Source organism: Lagenorhynchus albirostris, chromosome 10 (genome assembly GCF_949774975.1).
Source record: "Lagenorhynchus albirostris chromosome 10, mLagAlb1.1, whole genome shotgun sequence".
Taxonomy (NCBI): Eukaryota; Metazoa; Chordata; class Mammalia; order Artiodactyla; family Delphinidae; genus Lagenorhynchus; species Lagenorhynchus albirostris.
Window position 1 is genome coordinate 65,509,145 of NC_083104.1, and position 23,028 is coordinate 65,532,172.

Genomic DNA, 23,028 nt, shown 5'->3' on the forward strand with positions numbered 1-23,028 from the left:
ATTTTATACAGTCGAAACGATTAGAGATGGAATTTGAATGAAACAGTCTTTTTGTCTTTCGCCACTTCCTTGGTCCACCTGATTCAGATGCGCCATAATTAATCTTCCTAAAATACCACTTCTTCTGTTGACACCTTTGCTCAAAAATTGTCATTGGGTCCCTACGATCAAGATTAAGTGTGCTGAGTTGGCATTCAAGGCTCTCCCTGATCTGGTCCCAATCTGCCTTTCTAACTACAGGGCTGTCTCATACCCTACTCTCCATCCAGCCCCATAGGTTTACTTATTTCCTTTATACTTTCTCTCCTTCATGCCTTTGTTCAAGCTGCTCCCTCCTGGAATCCCTATTACATGAAACCCATCCAACCCTAGATAGCCCTCAAGTCCCAACCTCCAAGATTCTTTGGTCCTCATCTGACTCTGAATGTGTAATAATCATAATAGCATTTATTGACCACCTACCGTGCATGAGGCCCTTGTTCCCATTCTCTCTCCACCCTCATGATGATATTTATAAGGCAGACACTAAAACCCTGTTATGAAAGGTAAGGAAACTCACAGCTGAGAGTCAGTCAACAAGTATTTCCTGGGCACTGACTCTGTGCCAAACAGTACTGGTTATACAGTAATGGACAAAAAGATGTGGTCCCTGCCCTCATGGAGCTTCCATTCTTGTGAGAAAGACAGATGGTAAAGCCATAAATAAACAAATTAGTTATAATGCTCTCATTATTATTAATTGTAATAAATTCCAAGAAGGGAAAGAACTGGGTTCCGTGAGAATAGCGGGGCTGGGTGGGAGGCAGTCTGGATATAGAGAACAGATGAGGCTGTCTGAGAAGTGAAATTTTAAACTGAGATCTGAAGGATTTCAAAGACTAGGAAAGAGAGAATGTTCCAGGTAAAAGGCACAGCTTATGCCAAATGTTTCCAAGCAGCAAAGAACACGGCACCATGGAGCAGTGGGGTCCCCTCGACCAGGACAAGAGTGACCCTGCCTAAGAACCGCCCTTCAGAGGGTTCTGGAGAATGTCCACCCCCAAACAAATCCATGCCAAGAACCACAGGGTGCCTGGCGCTCAGCAGGCTGTAAACATAAACATCCCCGTTCTAACACTGTTCAGGCCCCAGGGAACACTGCTCCACATCTCTTGCCCACTGTTCTCAGAACAAAGATTCCTGCACCGGCCTGTGGGAGGCGTGTCGGTTGAGCTTCGGCCAATGCCAGAGATGGACCCTGCTTTGGAGCTGCGGGGAAGATTTGAGCAGCAGAAGCTTTTAAGTGAAAGAAAAGGTAAATGCAGTTCTCATATCTCTCCTCTCGGGTTGCATGGATATCACAGATACTTGCATAACAAAGTGTCCATTTACTTGTTTCTTTTCATGTTCTGAAGGGTCTCATGAATCAGCACTGTCTTCATAACAGTTGCACATGGCAGCTGAGGAACACTGTACAGTATTGAACAATTCACATGACTTAAACTTGTGCATATGTAGGTCTGGACATGACGTGTGAAGCATGGTAGCAATTCTTCATGTTGGCAACTAGTTGGATGCTATTTTGAGAACAGTTCAGTTTTTCTAAAAGTGTTTAATAAGATGGAATTAAAATTTCTAAAAACCATTTAAATTTGATTAATTTTGGATATTTATTAAGTGTAAACTATATTTCCCTTTAAATTTTAATACATAATTTTGAATATATAAGAAGAAAAGTCAATTCTCAAAACATACATGAAAAATAATTTTAGTTAAAAAGTTTCACATTTACTTAGTTACTTTTTTTAAAAAATTTTTATTATTTTTTTGGCTGCATCAGGTCTTAGTTGCGGCACGTGGGGATCTTTCGTTGCAGCACGCGGGCTCTTAGTTGGGCGGCAGGTTTTCTCTAATCTAGTTGTGGTATGCAGGCTCCAGAGTGCATGGACTCTGTAGTTTGCAGCAGGCAGGCTCTAGTTGAGGTGGGCGAGCTCAGTAGCTGTGGCACGCGGGCTTAGTTGCCTCGCAGCATGTGAGATCTTAGTTCCCTGACCAGGGATCTAACCCTCGCCCCCTGCATTGCAAGGCGGATTCTTTATCACTGGCCACCAGGGAAGTCCCTACTTAGTTACTTTTTTTTTTTTAAATATTTATTTATTCATTTATTTTTGGCTGTGTTGGGTCTTCGTTTCTGTGCGAGGGCTTTCTCTAGTTGTGGCCAGTGGGGGCCACTCTTCATCGGGGTGCGCGGGCCTCTCACTGTTGCGGCCTCTCTTGCTGCGGATCACAGGCTCCAGACGCGCAGGCTCAGCAGTTGTGACTCACGGGCCTAGCTGCTCGGCGGCATGTGGGATCCTCCCAGACCAGGGCTCGAACCCATGTCCCCTGCATTGGCGGGAAGATTCTTAACCACTGTGCCACCAGGGAAGTCGTGTGGGGTGTTTTAAATTGTCACAATGACAACAGAGTGTGTGTGTGTGTGTGGTTTGCTCATGGTGTTTAGAGGCAGGAGCTCGAGGTTCTAGATGTCCTGTAATGTGGGAAACAGGCACGGTGGTCCAGCCCCAAATGCCATGCATTCCTGGGAAACACTGAGGCAAAGTGGCGTCAGGAAGAAGAGAAAAGCTGAGCACTATTGGGTTAGAATCCTGCTCTGCTGCTTTCTTCCCCAGGTGGACATAACCCTCAGTTTTCCCATCTATAAAATGGGATGATGATAGAGGCCTTGCAGGACTGTGAGATTGGTAATAAGTTTGCAGACGGCCTAGCACAGGGCTGGCCCAAGGGCCTGCAACTGGGAGATGTCTGGACCAAGCTGAAGGCAAATCTGGGTAAAACTGAAGTTCAGTCTGGGTTTGGGTTCGTTTGGGGGTCATGATGCCCAACCACAGCTGTGTGTTAGAATTACTCAGCTCAGGAGGCTTTAAAAAGTGCTGATGCTTGGTCTTACCTCTCAGAAATTCCGAGTTAATTGGTATGGAGTGGGTCTTGGGAAGTAGGAGTTTTAAAAGTTCCTTGAGTGACCAGAGCCTCCTGTGGGGCCTGAAACTCTCACTCTTGAAATTACTCCTCTCAGTAAAGCAGTGGTTCTCAAAGTGGGTTCCCCAGACCAGCAGCATCAGCGTCACTCTAGAACATGTTAGAAGCGCAGATTCTCAGATTTCACCTCTGACCATCAGCAGCTCTGGGGTAGGGCCCAGCGATCAGCATTCTAGCACATCCTCTGGGGATTCAGATACCCACTCAAGTTTGAGAAGCACTCAATACAGCACCATCTCCAGCAAGCCCTCAAGAAAGGCAGATGCTATTTCACTGTTGGGTAGTTCCCCACACTTCTCTGAATAATGTCACATGAGCTGTGAGGACAAGCTCCATGAGGCCAGGGACTTTGTCCATCCCATTCACAGCTGTCTCTCCGGGATCCACAGCATGTGATGAATAATTGAATGAGGTGAGAGAGACAGAGACAGAGAACTATCTCAGGTGCTGTGAACTGGGATGAGAGGAAGACCCTGCCTGGCTCTTTTTCTGTCTTGGTCCCACGACATGCGAGTCTAGTGTTTCTAGTGTTTAAAGATACAGATTCCTGGCACAAATGGGTCCTTAAACGCCTGTCTCTCCACCCGGTGCTCACGGGAAGAGATGTGGACTCCTTGCACCCCTGGTGGAGCACCGCCCCTGGCAGTTGTTCAGAGTCCATTTGTGTTTCCAGTGTGGTGCTCACGTGTGGCAGGTACAGTATCTGACAGGCAACTTACGAGATATTTTTCTTCAAAATTTTTTTCTTTAGTTTTTCCTCCAATGTTCATTTTTTTCTTTAGTTTTTCCTCCAATGTTCATTTTTTTCTTTATTTTTGAAACAATTTCAAATTTACACATAGTAAATTTGAAAGAATAGTATAATGAACTCTGGCATACCCTTGGCCAAAGACCAATAAGTTTTTCTTATTGTCCCAATGATGGCTGTTATAAGTCCAGGAAAACACTTTGCATTCTAGTCCTCGTCAATCTATGAGAGATTGTCAAGGGCAATTCTGCTATGTACGATTTTCACTTATGGGCAATTAATTTGAGAGTTGCCTTCAGGACACAACCTCCACGTAAGAAGCCACTTCCTGGACATCATCTCAGCTGAATCCTTGGGGGGTGATCAGGGACTATGAACCCAACCTAAAGCCAGGTAGGATTCTGCTGATGGCAGGTGACAGAAGTACAGTGCAAACTAGCGTAAGTTCAAAAGGGAACTGATTGGCCCCTCAACTGGGCCAGCTAGACGCAGTCTCACCTCAGGCATGGCTGTACTCAGGGGCTCAAAAGGAGTCCCCAAGTCTCTCTCTCACTCTGCTTTCCTCTGCGTTAGCAGGAAAGGTGACCTCTGATGGCTCCCTGACCACATCGGTTCCCCCACGTGGGGGCCTGACTGGCTCTACTTGGTCACTTGCTTACCCCTGGATCTGTCGGTTTAAGTCTGAGACTGGAGGCACTCTGATTGGCCAGCTCGAGTCATGTGCCCGCCTCTGGGCGGGGCTCTGTTTTTGATTTGAGAGAATAGTAGTTATAAAACGGGAGAGGGTTTTTGCTGCTCCTGATCAATTGGTGAGTAGTCCGCACGGGGAGCTATTGTCAGAGTCAGGAATAATAATAATAGCAGCAGCAGTAGTTGTAACATTTATTGAGAGCTTGCTGGGTTCCGGGCATTGTTCTAAGTGGGTTTTCTCTTAATTAGCTCATTTAATACTCAGCCATTTTATGCGGTTGATGCTACTTTCATACATGTTTTCCATACCCGGAACTTCACAGAGAGGTGCAGTCACTTGCCCAAGGACACAGCCAGTACGCAGCAGAACGCGGGGCCCCACATCCTCAGGCCTCGCTCCAGAGTGGGTGCTGGCGCGCCTGGGAGCACACCTTCCACTATCCTCCCTGCGGTAGAACCTGGACTTCTGCTCCAGGCTTGGACTGTCACGTGGCACTCTCGCCCTCCACTGCATCTGTGAGGCTGGCGGAAGCGGAACACCTCGGTTCAGTTCGCTTATGGGAAGTTTGCCGTTACCCCCAGAGCCCCAAGAAACAGAAAACAGAATGGGTGAATTTAGAGCAGTGGTTCTCACTGGCTGCCCACAAGAATACTTAGGGGAGCTTCACAAAACCCCAGTGCTCAAGCCATATCCCAGACCAATTAACCAGAATCTCTGGGGTGGAGCCCAGGCATTAGTAGTCGTTAAGGATCCCCAGGTGAATTAAATGTCCGGCCAAGGTGGGGAATCACTAGTTTAGAGGCCTTGTAGCTTGGTAGAAATAGCCGTGGTTTAAGATCCACCTGGGTTTGAGACTTGGCTCTGCCATTGCAAGCTGTGTGACTGTATGCCAGTCACTTAACTTCTCTGAGCCTCAATTTCCTTATCTGTGGAAACGGTATAAGTCCCTCTACTTTATGTGAGGGCTGAATGAGACAATGTCTGTAAGGCCCCCAGCACAGAGCAGGCACTCAGCCCCATCCTTACTATTAAGGAGGGGGCAGGACAGACCAGCCTGTGCAGGACCATCCAGGGAGGCAGAGCTGTGCCAGTGACTCACCATCACTAGGTTGAGGCTGTGGAATGGACTCTCGGGGCTGCTGGGACCCTCAAACCCCAGGCCCTCCAGCCTTGGTCTTCCACCCTTACGGAGGGACTTGAGGCTTCTGAGTAGGGTGAGCTTGGGATGGAATGGGCGGGGGGGAGTTGGGGCAGAGTTGGGTGGGGAACTGGGGGAAAGGCTGTGTGAATGCACTGACTTAGTCTCACCACCAGGTGGCGACAGGAACCTACCCGCTGCGAGAGGGTCAGCCAGGCTGAAGGAGAGGACCACTGGGAATAACGCAAAGATTTTCGAAAACTTTTTTGAGTACTAGGTAAATGCTAAATCTTTATTTTCTTTCACTTCCATTTACTTAATGCAACAGTCCTGTGGTAGGCGCCATTACCCTCCTTTAGGGGATGAAATGGAGGTGGTGCTGGTAACTGGCGACCAGGAATTTAACCCAGTCAGTAGGACTCCACATTACTCTCTTAACCACTGAAGTCATAGTCACAGCTACAGCGGCCTTTGGAATTCCTCGGGCCCTGTGATTCCCAAACCTGTATGATGATAAAAATCACCTGAGGCTCTTTTAAAAAAATTCAGATTTCCTGGGTCCCAGGACAGGCACTGAATTAGAATCTCCCAGGAAAATGGGCTTGGGAATGTGTGTGGTTAACAAAAGTTCCTGTTTGGAAACATGAATCTGCTCTCAGAGAGGGAAAGTAACCTGCCCAAGGTCACACAGCCAATCCTCTCCAACTTCTTAATACCCTCTAATTCGGAAGCCAGGCCATAACCCCCAAAAGAAGAGACAATATAGCACATGACCCAGCAATTCCACTTCTGGGTATATGCCCCAAAGAGTTAAAAGTAGGATCTTGAAGAGATATTTGAGCACCCATGTTCATAGCAGCATTATTCACAATAGCTAAAGGGTGGATGCCACCCAAGTGTCCTTCAACAGATGAATGGATAAGCAAATGTGGTGTATACATAAAATGTATTATTATTCAGCCTTAAAAAGGAAGGGAGTTTTGACATATGCTACAACATGGGTAAACTTTGAGGGTATCATGCTAAATGAAATAAGACCATCACAAGAAGACAAATACTGTATGATTCCACTTATAAGAGGTACCTAACATAGTCAAATTCATAGAGGCAGAAAGTAGAATGGTGGTTTCCAGGGGCTGAGGGGAGGGGGCAATGGGGAGTTATTGTTTAATGGCTACAGAGTTTCAGTTTTGCCAAATGAAAATGGTTCTGGAGGTAGATGGTTGCACAATAATATGAATGTACTTACATTGAACTGTACACTTAAAAATGGTTAAGATGGTTAATTTTATGTTATGTGTATTTTACTAGAATACAAAAAGTTGGAAAAAAAAGATAAGACAATCTATGCCCAGCCCTGGAGGGTTGATAGTGGTGAAGCATGAGAAGGTGTGTGATTTTCTTCATCTTTTGAATGATTTTATGAATAAATATTATACGGAATTTGATGAGTATTGTCAGATCACCTCTCTCCTCAAAAAGGATTGTACTAATAATGTATGGATGTACTTTTTTCCCAATAACTTCACCAATTTTGGGTTTTATTATTTTACTTTTTTTCCTGTTTAATGGGTGAGAGATAGTACTTCATTATTATTTAAATTTGCATTACCGCTTGTTAGACTTAAAGTCGAAGGTCCAGAATTGACCAGTGTCATTGACAGCCTCAGAATGATTTTCCTCAAAATGTTAATTCTTGGGGAATTCCCTGGCAGTCCAGTGGTTAGGACTCTGTGCTTCCACTGTAGGGTGCCTGGGTTCGATCCCTGGTCGGGGAACTAAGATCCCCGCAAGCCACACGCACAGCCAGAACAAAGAAACAAACAAACAAAATGTTAATTCTCGATTTATTATACAGAATAAAACAAGTCCATGTTTATTGTTAAAGTAAATTAAAAAACCTACGAGGTCTGTTATTGAGAGGAGGAAGTGGCTCCTGCTTGAGCTTCTGCCATGATTGTTCCTGCTTATTCAACATTAATTCCAGGTTCTGAGATGGACGCTCACAAAGAGAGGGGTGGGTTTGGAGACCACAAGTGTAAAAACTCCTGTTCATTTTGTGGCACCTCGTGGCGGCCCTCCCAGTGGCTGTTTTTATGTACCTTCTAGGTCACTCTCCTTGTGATGGGGCAAAAATGGTCAGTGAGAGGCTAGCATAGACATGTGCCCCCCCCCAAAAAAAATAAAAGAGTCCTGTAATTATTGTTCCAATTTCTCCTCCCTCCATCTTCCCTTCCTAAAGAAGACTGATTCTTCCATTTGGGAAAGTGGCTGAGTTGAGCTGGGTATGGACGAGGAGCATTTTTGATCGCTTTATTTTTTTTTTTGGTGGGAGATAGAGATTGAGTAGCTCCAGGGCATGAGGAGATTTTAATTAGTGTGGCTTTGAACTATGTATTTGACACCCTTTAAATCCCTTGAGAGGTGTGACTAAAGAATGAAATTGCTTGTTAATTACTTTAGGCTATTGGGTTGTATTTCTTGTGTCAGATACCATTCTGAGACTGAGTCACATGTGCCCACATTTTATTAGGGTTCCACCCTTACTAATGAAGACTTGGGCATGAGCTCTCGAGCCTCCAACACCCTGGGGTCTTGGCTCCTTGACAGCCCTGCCACCCACCACCAAGGCCACACCTTGGACCCTGTCATCACCCGAAACTGCTCCACCTCTGAAATTACAATTCAGACGTCCCACTCTTTAGTGACAATCACCTCCCCCAACCCCTGCCCACTTTCCTCTACCACACCTCTCCCCTGACCCCACTGGGGCTTCTAGCCCATTGATCCCTATTGTTCTGCCCAAGCATCTTTTCCCTTTTCTGTTGGTAATGACACCCACTTATTCCTTGGAGGAAACTTCATTTTTTCTCCCATATGGATAATATGATTCAGGTGAGGCTGACTCTACCCTCACATCTGGGCAATCATACTTCAGATTCTTGGCCACATCAATTGGTCAGGGGTGGGCATGTGACCCTGTTCAGTCCAGGGAGAGCCAACCCAGTACCATTGCTGAGACGCCAGAGAAGGGGACGTTTTCTTTCTGCTCATGTGGTTCACCTTGCAGAACTTAGCCTGGACTGGTGAGGGCTGTCCTGGGGTCGAGAGCCTGCAGGATAAGGAGGAAAGCCGAGCAAAGAGGGGAGGTTCCTAACAATCTCGTTGGAGTATCTGGAACCAACCATTCCTGAAACTACCCTGGGTTTTTCAGATTTGTGAGTTGATGTCTGAGATCTGTGAGTCAGGATTAGATTCTATCACCTGAAACAGACGTGGCTATTACAGTGCTACTCCATTGAGGCTCTAGATGAGGGGTGCCTAGATGTGGTTGCTCATCAGAATCACACGGGAAGTGTGATTTTTCCCTTAAAACCTTTATAGATACAGAAAAAAGCATAAAACGTAAATGTATAAGTTAATGTATTATTACAAAGCCAACTCCCATTGTAACCTCATCAAGGTCAAGAAGGAGAACACTGGGGACTTCCCCAGTGGTCCAGTGGTTAAGACTCCGCCCTTCCAATGCAGGGGGTCATGGGTTCAATCCCTGGTTGGGGAACTAAGACGGTTTGGCCAAAAAAAAAAAAAAAAAGAATGTTGTTCGACTCAAAGCCTCAGCCCCTCCTCCCCTACATGGAACCACCACCCTGACTTCTGTGCAATCTCATTCTTGCTTCTCTTGATCATTTTCAGCCTGAGTATGCTTTCCTAGACACTATGGGGTAGTTTTGCCTGTTTTATTTATTTATTTTTTAAAGAAGCACCTCTCTTCTTTAAAATTTGCAGTTATTTCCTAATATTTATTTAATTTATTTTTTTGACTGCGTTGGGTCTTAGTTGCAGCACACGTGATCTTCATTGCGTCATGTGGCATCTTTCATTGCGGCGTGGGGACTCTTCGTTGTGGTGCGCGGGCTTCTCTCTAGTTGTGGCGTGTGGGTTTTTCTCTCTCTTGTTGTGGTGTGCAGGCTCCAGGTCATGTGGGCTCTGTAGTTTGGGGCGTGCAGGCTCTCTCGTTCAGACTTGTGAGCTCCGTAGTTGTGGTGCACGGGCTTAGTCACCCCGCAGCATGTGGGATCTTAGGACCCTGACCAGGGATCGAACCTGTGTCCCCTGCATTGGAAGGCGGATTCTTTACCATTGGACCACCAGGGAAGTCCCAGTTTTGCCTGTTTTAGAATGTTGTACAAATGGAATTATTTATTAATCTTAATGACGCCAAATTTGTCAGACTTTTCATTTAAGGTTGGTGCTTTTGTATCAGGAAAAGTAATCTGTCACCACCCTGAGGCTTTCATCCTCAAACGTTTCTTTCACCTTCTATCGCCTTTTATAATCTTTATTGTTCTTTATTCTAATCTTTTATTGTCTTTATTATCCCACTATGGTGTGAGGTAAGGGTCGAGTTTCATTTTTTCCCTGTATGAACACTCAATCTGTTTATCGAAAAGGCTCATCTTTCCCTGCACTCTTTTGTGCTACATAAATCACAGCTTGTGTCCACCTCGGTGTCAGCTTCTAGTCTTTTCTTCAGTCGTCTATCCTTGCAAAAATACCACCCTCTCCTAATCACTGTACTTTTATGAAGTTTGATATTCAGTAGAGCGATATTCCTATATATATATATATATATATATTAGGAAGATATTCTTGGCCATTTCATTGCCATATTATTTTATTTATTTTATAAATTTAATTAATTAATTTATATTGGTTGCGTTGGGTCTTTGTTGCTGCATGTGGGCTTTTCTCTGGTTGCAGCGAGTGGGGGCTACTCTTCGTTGCAGTGCACAGGCTTCTCATTGCGGTGGCTTCTTTTGTTGTGGAGCACAGGCTCTAGGCGCGCGGGCTCAGTAGTTGTGGCTCATGGGCTTAATTGCTCCGTGGCATGTGGGATCTGCCCGGACCAGTGCTCGAACCTGTGTCCCCTGCATTGGCAGGCAGATTCTTAACCACTGTGCCACCAGGGAAGCCCCCTCCATATGTATTTTAGAATCAACCTGTCACATTCTACCAAAAAAGAAAAACAAACCATGAGGATTTTGATTTGATTGCATTGACTCTACAGGTCAGTACATTGTTCAAAAATGAGTCTTCTAATTCTTTTTTTTTTTTCAAATGTGCACATATTAAGAAGAGAAGATAGAAGATGGGGGAGACCAAACAAAATTTGTTTTTTTTCCAGCTTTATTGAGATATAATTGATGTATAACACTGTGTATTTTTAAGGTGTACAATGTGATGATTTAATACATTTATAAATTGCAAAATGATTACCACCATAGCATTAGCTAACACTCCAACCAGTCACATAATTACCATTTCTTTTGTGTGGTGAGGACATTTAAGATCTACTCTCTTAGCAATTTCAAGTATATAATAGAGTATTATTAGCTATAATCACCATGCTGTACATTACATCCCCAAAACTTATTAATCTTATGACTAGAAGTTTGCATCCTGGAAGTTTGTCTTCCAGTCTTCGAACATGGTGTGAGTGTGTGTGTGTGTGTGTCCACTCATGTGTATACTCACACACATACATTTATTCAGTTAATTAAAAATTTTTTTCTCTATAATGTGTTTTGCACATCTTTTGTTAATTTTTTTTTTTTTTTGGCTGCATTGGATCTTCATTGCTGTGCGCGGGCTTTCTCTAGTCGTGGCGAGTGGAGGCTACTCTTCGTTGCGGTGCTTGGGCTTCTTATTGCGGTGGCTTCTCTTGTTGCAGAGCACGGGCTCTAGGTGCGCAGGCTTCAGTAGTTGCAGCACAGGGGCTCAGTAGTTGTGGCCCATGGGCTCTATGGTATGCGAGCTTTGGTAGTTGTGGTGTGCGGGCTGAGTAGTTGTGGCTCATGGTCTCTAGAGCACAGGCTCAGTAGTTGTGGCGCACGGGCTTAGTTGCACTGTGGCATGTGGGATCTTCCCGGACCAGGGCGCAAGCCCATGTTCCCTGCATTGGCAGGCGGATTCCTAACCACTGCGCCACCAGGGAAGTCCCTCTTTTGTTAAATTTATTCCTAGATGATTGCTATATTTTTTAGTGCTCTTCAAGTGTCTTATTTAAAGTCCAGATTTTTTGGCTCAGCCTCTGGAGAGTCTGAATGAGTAGTTCTGGGTGGGCCCAGTGATTCTGATGTGCAGCCAGGCCTGGGAACATGGGCCTCTCTGGGGCTCCCCTCATGATCTCTTTTCAAACATATTCAGTCCCCTCCCCCTCCCAACTGGCCCCATCCCATAAGCTGATGAACAGGCTCACGTCTCTCTCTCTTGGAGTAAGCCTGCTAATCCCCTCAAGGTCCTGCCATCACATTTTTATCCCACTCACAGCCACACTTTCAGAAGGGGTTGTCTACACCTATGATTTCAACTTTTTATGCTTGTGTATGCCTAAATAAATTTGAAAAACCATGTAGCCCCTCACACATTTTAAAATTGACATCTAATTCAAATCATCCTTACCCACCCCTGTGTCCTTCTGGTCTACCAAGCGGGCTTTTTTCCCTTGGCCCCCTCATACTCCCTCACCCTCTGCAGGGTGGCCTCTGGTGCCTGCATGCCACTAAATCTGCTCTACTCAAGGTCTTTAGACTTCCCTGTCACTAAATTGCAGGGACAGTTTCAGTCTTTGTCTTACCTGCCTTCTCTGCAGCATTTGAAGCTCTTGGCACTCCTTCATTTTATATGCTCTCTCCCTGGGTGCCCATGACATCACACTTTCCTGGTCTCCCCTCCTCCCTTCTAACAAGCTACTTACTGACTGTGATGAGTGATTGAAGGGAACAAGCAGGCAGAGGGGATGGAGGGTGCCAGTCAATGGAGGGTGCCAGGGAATGGAGGATACCAAGGGATGGAGGGTACCAGGGGATGGAGGGCGCCAGGGAATGGAGGGTACCAGGGGATGGAGGGTACCAGGGGATGGAGGGCGCCAGGGAATGGAGGGTACCAGGGAATGGAGGGTGCCAGGGAATGGAGGGTACCAGGGGGTGGAGGATACCAGAGAATGGAAGGTACCATGGGATGGAGGGTACCAAGGGATGGAGGGTACCATGGGATGGAGGGCACCAGGGAATGGAGGGAATAAGGGGATGGAGGGCACCAGGGAATGGAGGGTACCATGGGATGGAGGGCACCAGGGAATGGAGGGAATAAGGGGATGGAGGGTACCAGGGAGCGGAGGGTAATTGAGTTTCCTTGGCTCCATCCTCTTCCTATCCCATAATGCCAATCCCATACCAAGATTTGTTGATCATACCCACACACACAACATTTTTTCCCTCAATGAAGAAAAAAGTAATGTTGATCATTGTAAAAATTTAAGCATGTTGAAAAGAAAAAGAGAGAAAATTTCAATCACCTGAAATCCCCCAACCCTGAGAAAATCCACCATTATAACATTGGTGCTTGTCCCTTCATTTGCCTCTCTGTGCATTTACACACACCAAATGTGTTAGTTTACAAAAAGTTGGAAAAATGGTTATTATTTTAGATGCCCTTTTTCTTTTAAAATTTTTACTTATTTATCATTTTGACTTTTCTTCCCCAGAAAACCACTGTTAACACTGTGGTATGTGTCCTTCTAGACTTTCCACCTGTTGATAGAATCACACATAAAAAACCTGGAACATATAGAGCAGCGGTCCCCAACCTTTTTGGCACCAGGGACCGGTTTCGTGGAAGACAATTTTTCCATGGACGGGGTGGTGATGTTGGGGTGGATGGTTCAGGCGGTAATGGGAGCGATGGTTCAGGCGGTAATGAGAGTGATGGGGAGCGGCAGATGAAGCTTTGCTCGCTTGCCTGCTACTAACCTCCTGCTGTGCGGTTCGGTTCCTAACAGGCCGCGGACCCCTGATATATAGGATTATTTTTGTCACTATTTTTATATAAAAGTGTGACCATGTTATATACATATCTCTTCTTCTTGCTTATTTGACTTAACCCTTCACATCAATTAGCATAGTGCTAAATTCCTCCTTTTTAATGGCTGTATAATATTCTGCAACCTGGATGCACCACCATTTATTCACTCATTGCCTTATTAAGATGTATTCCTTTTGTTTTTCAGTTTTGTCTTGTTTTGTTTTCACCACTTTGATTAATGCTACCATAAATATTCTTGGAAATATCCATCTTTATGTGCTCTTGCTTTTATTTATTTATTTATTTTTAAAGTGGGTTGATTCCCAGGTATGAATTGTTGGGTTAAAGGGTGTGTATATTTCAATTTTAATAGATCTTTCCAGATTGTTTTCCAAAATGGCTGTAAGGAAACACTTTTTCACCAGAAATGAATGAGAGTAGAGCCATTTTACCCATATTCCCACAAACAATAGGTGTCATTTGTGTTTTTCTTTTTTGTTGATCTGTGGGTATTTAATTAATTAATTTTTGGCTGCGTTGGGTCTTAGGTGCAACGCCTGGGCTTCTCTTTAGTTGTGGCGTGTGGGCTCCAGGGTGCGTGGGCTCTGTAGTTTGTGACACGCAGCCTCTCTAGTTGAGGACTGCGAGCTCAGTAGTTGTGGCGCATGGGCTTAGTTGTCCCACAGCATGTGGGATCTTAGTTCCCTGCCCAGGGATCAAACCGGTGTCCCCTGCATCATAGGGAGGATTCTTTACCACTGGACCACCAGGGAAGTCCTGATATGTGGGTATTAAGTGATAACATGCTATTACTTTAATTTACATTTCCCTGACAACTAGTAAGACTAAATATCTTTTCATATTCTTGTTAGACACTTGGATTGCTCTTCTGGGAACAATTTCTACCCTTTTCCTTTTTTCCAGTGGATTATTTGTCTTTTTCTTATCACTTTATCAGAGCTCTTTTTTTTTTTTGGCCGCGCTACGTGGCTTTCGTGATCTTAGCTCCCCAACCAGGGATTGAACCTGGGCCACAGCAGTGAAAGTGCTGAATCCTAATCACTGGACCGGCAGGGAATTCCCAGGAGCTCTTTGTATAATATAGATATTAACTTGTCTTTCACATGGATTTCAAATGGTTTCCTATTCTATTAATTCCCTTTGACTTTGGTTGAGGTATCTTTAGCCATAAACAATTTACCATTTTAATGTAATTAAATGTGTTGACCTTTTCTCTTATAGTTTCTGGTCTGGCTTAAAAGGTTTTTTGGAGGGAATGCCCCGGTGGTCCAGGGGTTAGGACTCAACACTTTCACTGCCGTGGCCTGGGTTCAGTCCCTGGTTGGGGAACCAAGATCCCGCAAGCTGCAAGGCACGGCCTAAAATAAAATAAAAGGCTTTTTGTAATATATTTTTATATATTCTGCATATTGTTTACATGTACACATTTAAACCATCTGAGATTTGTTTTTTGTTTCACTATGGTGAGAGATAGGGGTTCTACCTCATTTTCTTCCTGGTGGGATCCCAGTTGAGTCAGCAACACTTATTTATTTATTTTTTGCTGATCAGTTTTTAAAAAAATTTATTTTATTTATTTATTTATTTTTGGCTGCATAGGGTCTTCGCTGCTGCACACGGGCTTTCTCTAGTTGCGGCGAGCAGGGGCTACTCATCGTTGTGGTGCGTGGGCTTCTCATTGCCGTGGCTTCTCTTGTGGCGGAGCATGGGCTGTAGGCACGTGAACTTCAGTAGTTGTGGCACGTGGGCTCAGTAGTTGTGGCGCACGGGCTTAGTTGCTCCACAGCATGTGGGATCTTCCCGGACCAGGGCTCGAACCCGTGTCCCCTACAATGGCAGGTGGATTCTTAACCACTGCACCACCAGGGGAGCCCCGATTTTTTTTTTAATATTTATTTATTTGGCTGCGCTGGGTCTTAGTTGTGGCATGTGGGATCTTCGTTGCCACGTGCGGGATCTTCGTTGCAGCATGCGGGATCTTTTTTCTCTTTTTTTTACTTGCGGCATGCAGGATCTAGTTCCCTGACCAGGGATAGAACCCGGGCCCCCTGCATTGGGAGCAGGAGTCTTAACTACTGGACCACCAGGGAAGTCCCAGCAACACTTATCAAATAAAGTACCATTCTTTCCTCACCAAATTGAAATTTCACCATTGCTACATTTTAAATCAAACCTATGTTGGTATCTGGTCTTGTGCTCTCTTCTCTTTCACTGAATTTTTCATCAATTTCTTGACCATTCTTGGAAAAGTGTTGGTAAGTGTCAGAGTTCTGGAAAAGCCCATCTTCCCCACGTCCTTAGCCGGACTTGAAGGGTGAGCAGCCTAGATTACTGCATACACCCGGCAAGACAACCCCTCCGCAGCATATACCAGATTGTTCCGGCGTGGTATGCGTACACATACTTCTCTGCACTACTTTTCTCCCTGACAGCCTCACCAGCCACTCAGCCTCACCACTGCTCTGCTGCAGATGCCAGGACTAATCTCATTACACCCTTAATCCCTGTTTATGGTCCCTGGTCAGCCTCCTCCCTGCATCTAATCCCCATCTGGCCCTGCTTCCCCTTCTCTCATCCTGTCTCCTGCCCCCTAACTACTAAAACCTTTCACCAAGCCCCTCCAAACTCAGGCATGAGAAGGGCCCTAGGATTTGTCTTCTGTGGACAGTTCCTTCATCTTCTAGATCTTCTGGAAAACTGGATCTCCCTGGTGACACTGCTTTCCCCACCACTAACTCAAATGGTGACTGTCTTCTCTCCTTCACTCCTCCTGCCACTGGGCCAAGATTGACCTACTTACTTTGCTTCCAGAAAATGATCCTTCGCTTTCCCCAAACTCCCAGCTTTAAATCTTATGCTATTTAACAGAACTATTGTTGCAGACATCTACTGACCCTTGGTTGGTCCTTCTGATTCCTTGAAAGAGTTAGTACCTAATTCATTGCCCTTCTTGCTAATACCACTCCAGTCATAATTTTTTTGAAGTATAATTGACCTACAACTATATTAGTTCCTGGTGTACAACATGGTGATTCAATATGTCTATGCATTACAAAGTGCTTACCACAATAAGTTACCATCTGTCACCATACAAAGATATCACATAATTTTTGACTATATTCCCCACACTGCACATTTCATCCCCATGACTCATTTATTTTGAAACCGGAAGTTTGTACCTCTTAATTCCCTTTACCTATTTCACTCATTCCCTCCACCCCCCACCCCTTTGGTAACCATCTATTTGTTCTCTGTGTCAATGACTCTGTTTCTGTTTTTTTAAAAAAATAGTTGTTTATTTATTTATTTCCTTGGTTGTACCTGGTCCCAGTTGTGGCAGGCGGACTCCTTAGTTGTGGCATGCGAACTCTTAGTTGCTGCATGCATGTGGGATCTAGTTCCCTGACCAGGGATCGAACCCAGGCCCCTTGCAGTGGGACCACAGAGTCTTATCCACTGTGCCACCAGGGAAGTCCCTCTGTTTTTTTTTTTTTTTCTGAATTTTATTTATTTTTTTTATACAGCAGGTTCTTATTAGTCATCCATTTTATACATATTAGTGTATATATGTCAATCCCAATCTCCCAATTCATCACCCCACCACCACCACCCCATGCTGCTTTCCCCCCCCCCTTGGTGTCCATATGTTTGTTCTCTACATCTGTGTCTCAATTTCTGCCCTGCAAACCAGTTCATCTGTACCATTTTTCTAGTTTCCACATATATGCGTTAATATACGATATTTGTTTTTCTCCTTCTGACTTACTTCACTCTGTATGACAGTCTCTAGATCCATGCACATCTCTACATGACCCAATTTCGTTCCTTTTTATGGCTGAGTAAAATTCCATTGTATATATGTATCACATCTTCTTTATCCATTCATCTGTTGATGGGCATTTCGGTTGCTTCCATGACCTGGCTATTGTAAATAGTACTGCAATGAACATTGGGGTGCATGTATTTTTTTGAATTATGGTTTTCTCTGGGTATGTGCCCAGTAGTGGGATTGCTGGGTCATATGGTAATTCTATTTTTAGTTTTTTAAGGACCCTCCATACTGTTCTCCGTAGTGGCTGTATCAATTTACATTCCCACCAACAGAGCAAGAGGGTTCCCTTTTCTCCACACCCTCTCCAGCATTTGTTCTTTGTAGATTTTCTGATGAAGCCCATTCTAACTGGTGTGAGGTGATACCTCATTGTAGTTTTGATTTGCATTTCTCTAATAATTAGTGATGTTGAGCAGCTTTTCATGTGCTTCTTGGCCATTTGTATGCCTTCTTTGGAGAAATGTCTATTTAGGTCTTCTGCCCATTTTTGGATTGGGTTGTTTGTTTTTTTAATATTGAGCTGCATGAGCTGTATATATATTTTGGAGATTAATCCTTTGTCCGTTGATTCGTTTGCAAATATTTTCTCCCATTCTGAGGGTTGTCTTTTCGTCTTGTTTATGGTTTCCTTTGTTGTGCAAAAGCTTTTAAGTTTCATTATGTTCCATTTGTTTATTTTTGTTTTTATTTCCTTTACTCTAGGAGGTGGATCGAAAAAGGTCTTGCTGTGATTAATGTCAAAGAGTGTTCTTCCTATGTTTTCCTCTAAGAGTTTTATACTGTCTGGTCTTACATTTAGGTCTCGAATCCATTTTGAGTTTATTTTTGTGTATGGTGTTAGGGAGTGTTCTAATTTCATTCTTTTACATGTAGCTTTCCAGTTTTCTCAGCACCACTTATTCAAGAGACTGTCTTTTCTCCATTGTATATCTTTGCCTCTTTTGTCATAGATTAGTTGACCATAGGTGCGTGGGTTTATCTGTGGGCTTTCTATCTTGTTCCATTGATCTATTTTTCTGTTTTTATGCCAGTACAATATTGTCTTGATTACTGTAGCTTTGTAGTATAGTCTGAAGTCAGGGAGTCTGATTCCTCCAGCTCTGTTTTTTTCCCTCAAGACTGCTTTGGCTACTCGGGGTCTTTTGTGTCTCCATACAAATTTTAAGATGCTTTGTTCTAGTTCTGTAAAAAATGCCATTGGTAATTTGATAGGGATTGCATTGAATCTGTAGATTGCTTTGGGTAGTATAGTCATTTTCACAATATTGATTCTTCCAATCCAAGAACATGGTATATCTCTCCATCTGTTGGTATCATCTTTAATTTCTTTCATCAGTGCCTTATAGTTTTCGCATACAGGTCTTTTGTCTCCCTAGATAGGTTTATTCCTAGGTATTTTATTCTTTCTGTTGCAATGGTAAATGGGAGAGTTTCCTTAATTTCTCTTTCAGATTTTTCATCATTAGTGTATAGGAATGCAAGAGATTTCTGTGCATTAATTTTTTATCCTGCAACTTTACCAAATTCATTGATTAGCTCTAGTAGTTTTCTGGTGGCATCTTTAGTATTCTCTGTGTATAGTATCATGTCATCTGCAAACAGTGACAGTTTTACTTCTTCTTTTCCAGTTTGTATTCCTTTTACTTCTTTTTCTTCTCTGATTGCCGTGGCTAGGACTTCCAAAACGGTGTTGAATAATAGTGGTGAGTGTGGACATCCTTGTCTTGTTCCTGATCTTGGAGGAAATGCTTTCAGGTTTTCACCATTGAGAATGATGTTTGCTGTGGGTTTGTCATATATGGCCTTTATTATGTTGAGGTAGGTTCCCTCTATGCCCACTTTCTGGAGAGTTTTTATCATAGATGGGTGTTGAATTTTGTCAAAAGCTTTTTCTGCATCTATTGAGATGGTCATATGGTTTTTATTCTTCAATTTGTTATTATGGTGTATCACATTGATTGATTTGCATATATTGAAGAATCCTTGCATCCCTGGGGTAAATCCCACTTGATCATGGTGTATGATCATTTTGATGTGTTCTTGGAGTCTGTTTGCTAGTATTTTGTTGAGGATTTTTGCATCTATATTCATCAGTGATATTGGTCTGTAATTTTCTTTTTTTGTAGTATCTTTGTCTGGTTTTGGTATCAGGGTGATGGTGGCCTCATGGAATGAGTTTGGGAGTGTTCCTTCCTCTGCAATTTTTTGGAAGTTTGAGAAGGATGGGTGTTAGCTCTTCTCTAAATGTTTAATAGAATTCACCTGTGAAGCCATCTGGTCCTGGACTTTTGTTTGTTGGAAGATTTTTAATCACAGTTTCAATTTCAGTGCTTGTGATTGGTCTGTTCATATTTTCTGTTTCTTCCTGGTTCAGTCTTGGAAGTTTATACCTTTCTGAGAATTTGTCCATTTCTTCCAGGTTGTCCATTTTATTGCCATAGAGTTGCTTGTAGTAGTCTCTTAGGATGCTTTGTATTTCTGTGGTGTCTGTTGTAACTTCTCCTTTTTCATTTCTAATTTTATTGATTTGAGTCCTCTCCCTCTTTTTCTTGATGAGTCTGGCTAATGGTTTATCAATTTTGTTTATCTTCTCAAAGAAAAATCTTTTAGTTTTATTGATCTTTGCTGTTGATTTCTTTGTTTCTATTTCATTTATTTCTGCTCTGATCTTTATGATTTTTTTCCTTCTGCTAACTTTGGGTTTTGTTTGTTCTTCTTTCTCTAGTTCCTTTAGGTGTAGGGTTAGATTGTTTATTTGAGATTTTTCTTGTTTCTTGAGGTAGGCTTGTGTAGCTATAAACTTCCCTCTTAGAACTGCTTTTGCTGCATCCCATAGGTTCTGGATTGTCGTGTTTTCATTGTCATTTGTCTCTAGGTATTTTTTTATTTCCTCTTTGATTTCTTCAGTGATGTCTTGGTTATTTAGTAATATATTGTTTAGCCTCCACGTGTTTGTGTTTTTTACGTTGTAATTCATTCTTAATCTCGTCGCGTTGTGATCAGAAAAGATGCTTGATATGATTTCAATTTTCTTAAATTTACTGAGGCTTGATATGTGGCCCAAGATGTGATCTATCCTGGAGAATGTTCCATGTGCACTTGAGAAGAAAGTGTAATCTCCTGTTTTTGGATGGAATGTCCTATAAATATCAATGAAATCTATCTGGTCTATTGTGTCATTTAAAGCTTGAGTTTCCTTATTAATTTTCATTTTGGATGATCTGTCCATTGGTGAAAGTGGGGTGTTAAACTCCCCTACTATGATTGTGTTACTGTTGATTTCCTCTTTTATAGCTGTTAGCAGTTGCCTTATGTATTGAGGTGCTCCTACGTTAGGTGCATATATATTTATAATTGCTATACCTTCTTCTTGGATTGATCATTATGTAGTGTGATCATTATGCAGTGTCCTTCCTTGTCTCATGTAACATTCTTTATTTTAATGTCTATTTTATCTGATGTGAGTATTGCTACTCCAGCTTTCTTTTGATTTCCATTTGCATGGAATATCTTTTTCCATCCCCTCACTTTCTGTCTGTATGTGTCCCTAGGTCTGAAGTGGGTCTCTTGTAGACAGCATATATATGGGTCTTGTTTTTGTGTCCATTCAGCAAGCCTGTGTGTTTTGATTGGAGCATTTAATCCATTCACGTTTAAGGTAATTATCAATATGTATGTTCCTATTACCATTTTCTTAATTGTTTTGGGTTTGTTTCTGTAGGTCCTTTTCTTCTCTTGTGTTTCCCACTTAGAGAATTTCCTTTAGCATTTGTTGTAGAGCTGGTTTGGTGGTGCTGAATTCTCTTAGCTTTTGCTTGTCTGTAAAGCTTTTGATTTCTCCATCGAATCTGAATGAGATCCTTGCCGGGTAGAGTAATCTTGGTTGTAGGTTCTTCCCTTTCATCACTTTAAGTATATCATGCCACTCCCTTCTGGCTTGTAGAGTTTCTGCTGAGAAATCAGCTGTTAACCTTATGGGAGTTCCCTTGTATGTTATTTGTCGTTTTTCCCTTGCTGCTTTCAATAATTTTTCTTTGTCTTTAATTTTTGCCAGTTTGATTACTATGTGTCTCAGCATGCTTCTCCTTGGGTTTATCCTGCCTGGGACTCTCTGTGCTTGCTGGACATGGGTGGCTATTTCCTTTCCCATGTTAGGGAAGTGTTCGACTATAGTCTCTTCAGATATTTTCTCGGGTCTTTTCTCTCTCTCTTCTCCTTCTGGGACCCCTATAATGCAAATGTTGTTGCATTTAATGTTGTCCCAGAGGTCTCTTAGGCTGCTTCATTTCTTTTCATTCTTTTTTCTTTATTTTGTTCCATGGCAGTGAATTCCATCATTCTGTCTTCCAGGTCACTTATCCGTTCTTCTGCCTCAGTTATTCTGCTATTGATTCCTTCTAGTGTATTTTTCATTTCAGTTATTGTATTGTTCATCTCTGTTTGTTTGTTCTTTAATTCTTCTAGGTCTTTGTTAAACATTTCTTGCATCTTCTCGATCTTTGCTTCCATTCTTTTTTTTTTTTTGCGGTACGCGGGCCTCTCACTGTTGTGGCCTCTCCCGTTGTGGAGCACAGGCTCCAGATGCGCAGGCTCAGTGGCCATGGCTCACGGGCCCAGCCACTCCGCGGCATGTGGGATCTTCCCAGACCAGGGAACGAACCCGCGTCCCCTGCATCGGCAGGCGGACTCTCAACCACTGCGCCACCAGGGAAGCCCCTGCTTCCATTCTTTTTCCGAGGTCCTGGATCATCTTCACTATCATTATTCTGAATTCGTTTTCTGGAAGGTTGCCTATTTCCACTTCATTTAGTTGTTTTTCTGGGGTTTTATCTTGTTCCTTCATCTGGTATATAGCCCTCTTCCTTTTCATCTTGTCTTCCATTCTGTGAATGTGGTTTTTGTTCCACGGGCTGCAGGATTGTAGTTCTTCTTGCTTCTGCTGTCTGCCCTCTGGTGGATGAGGCTAGTCCCTCTGTTTTGTTATGTTTGTTCATTTGTTTTATTTTTTAGATTCCACATATAAGTAAAATCATACAGTATTTGTCTTTCTCTGTCTGACTTCTTTCACTTAGCACGATACCCTCATGGTCTATCCAGGTTGTTGCAAATGGCAAGATTTCATTATTTTTTTAATGGCTGAGTAATATTCCATTTCATATATATATATATATATATATGTAACATCTTCTTTATCCATTCATCTATTGATGGGCACTTAGTTTCTTCCATACCTTGGCAATTGTAAATAATGCTGCAATAAACATAGGGGTGCATGTATCTTATCAAATAGGTGGTTTTGTTTTCTTTGGAAAAATACCCAGAAGTGGAATTGCCGGATTGTGTGGTAGTTCTATTTTTAATATTTTGAGGAACCTCTATACTGTTTTTCATAGTGGCTGCACCATTTTACACTCCTACCAACAGCACACAAGTGTTCCCTTTTCTCCACATCCTCACCAATGCTTGTTATTTCTTGTCTTTTTGTTGATGGCCATTCTGACAGGTGTAAGGTGATAGCTCACTGTGGTTTTGATTTGCATTTCCCTCATGATTAGTGATGATGAACATTTTTTCATGTACCTGTTGGTCATCTGTATGTCTTCTTTGGAAAAATGTCTATTCAGCTACTCTGCCCATTTTCTTTTTTCTTTTTTTTTTGTGGTACGCGGACCTCTCACTGTTGTGGCCTCTCCTGTTGCGGAGCACAGGCTCCG

At 43.1% G+C, this 23,028-nt stretch overlaps 1 long non-coding RNA gene across 4 annotated transcripts in view; it reads left to right on the forward strand.

Annotated features, from left to right (window-relative positions):
• LOC132527273 (uncharacterized) overlaps positions 1-23,028 on the forward strand; it is a 136,444-nt gene that overhangs the window by 27,774 nt on the left and 85,642 nt on the right. For 3 of the 4 annotated variants that reach the window (XR_009542931.1, XR_009542928.1, XR_009542930.1), the window contains 4 exons: positions 1,169-1,294; positions 4,780-5,671; positions 5,772-5,872; positions 6,907-6,984. This is a non-coding gene — a long non-coding RNA (uncharacterized LOC132527273). The remainder of the gene's footprint in view (positions 1-1,168; positions 1,295-4,779; positions 5,672-5,771; positions 5,873-6,906; positions 6,985-23,028) is intronic. The other variant, XR_009542929.1, reaches the window with a different exon arrangement.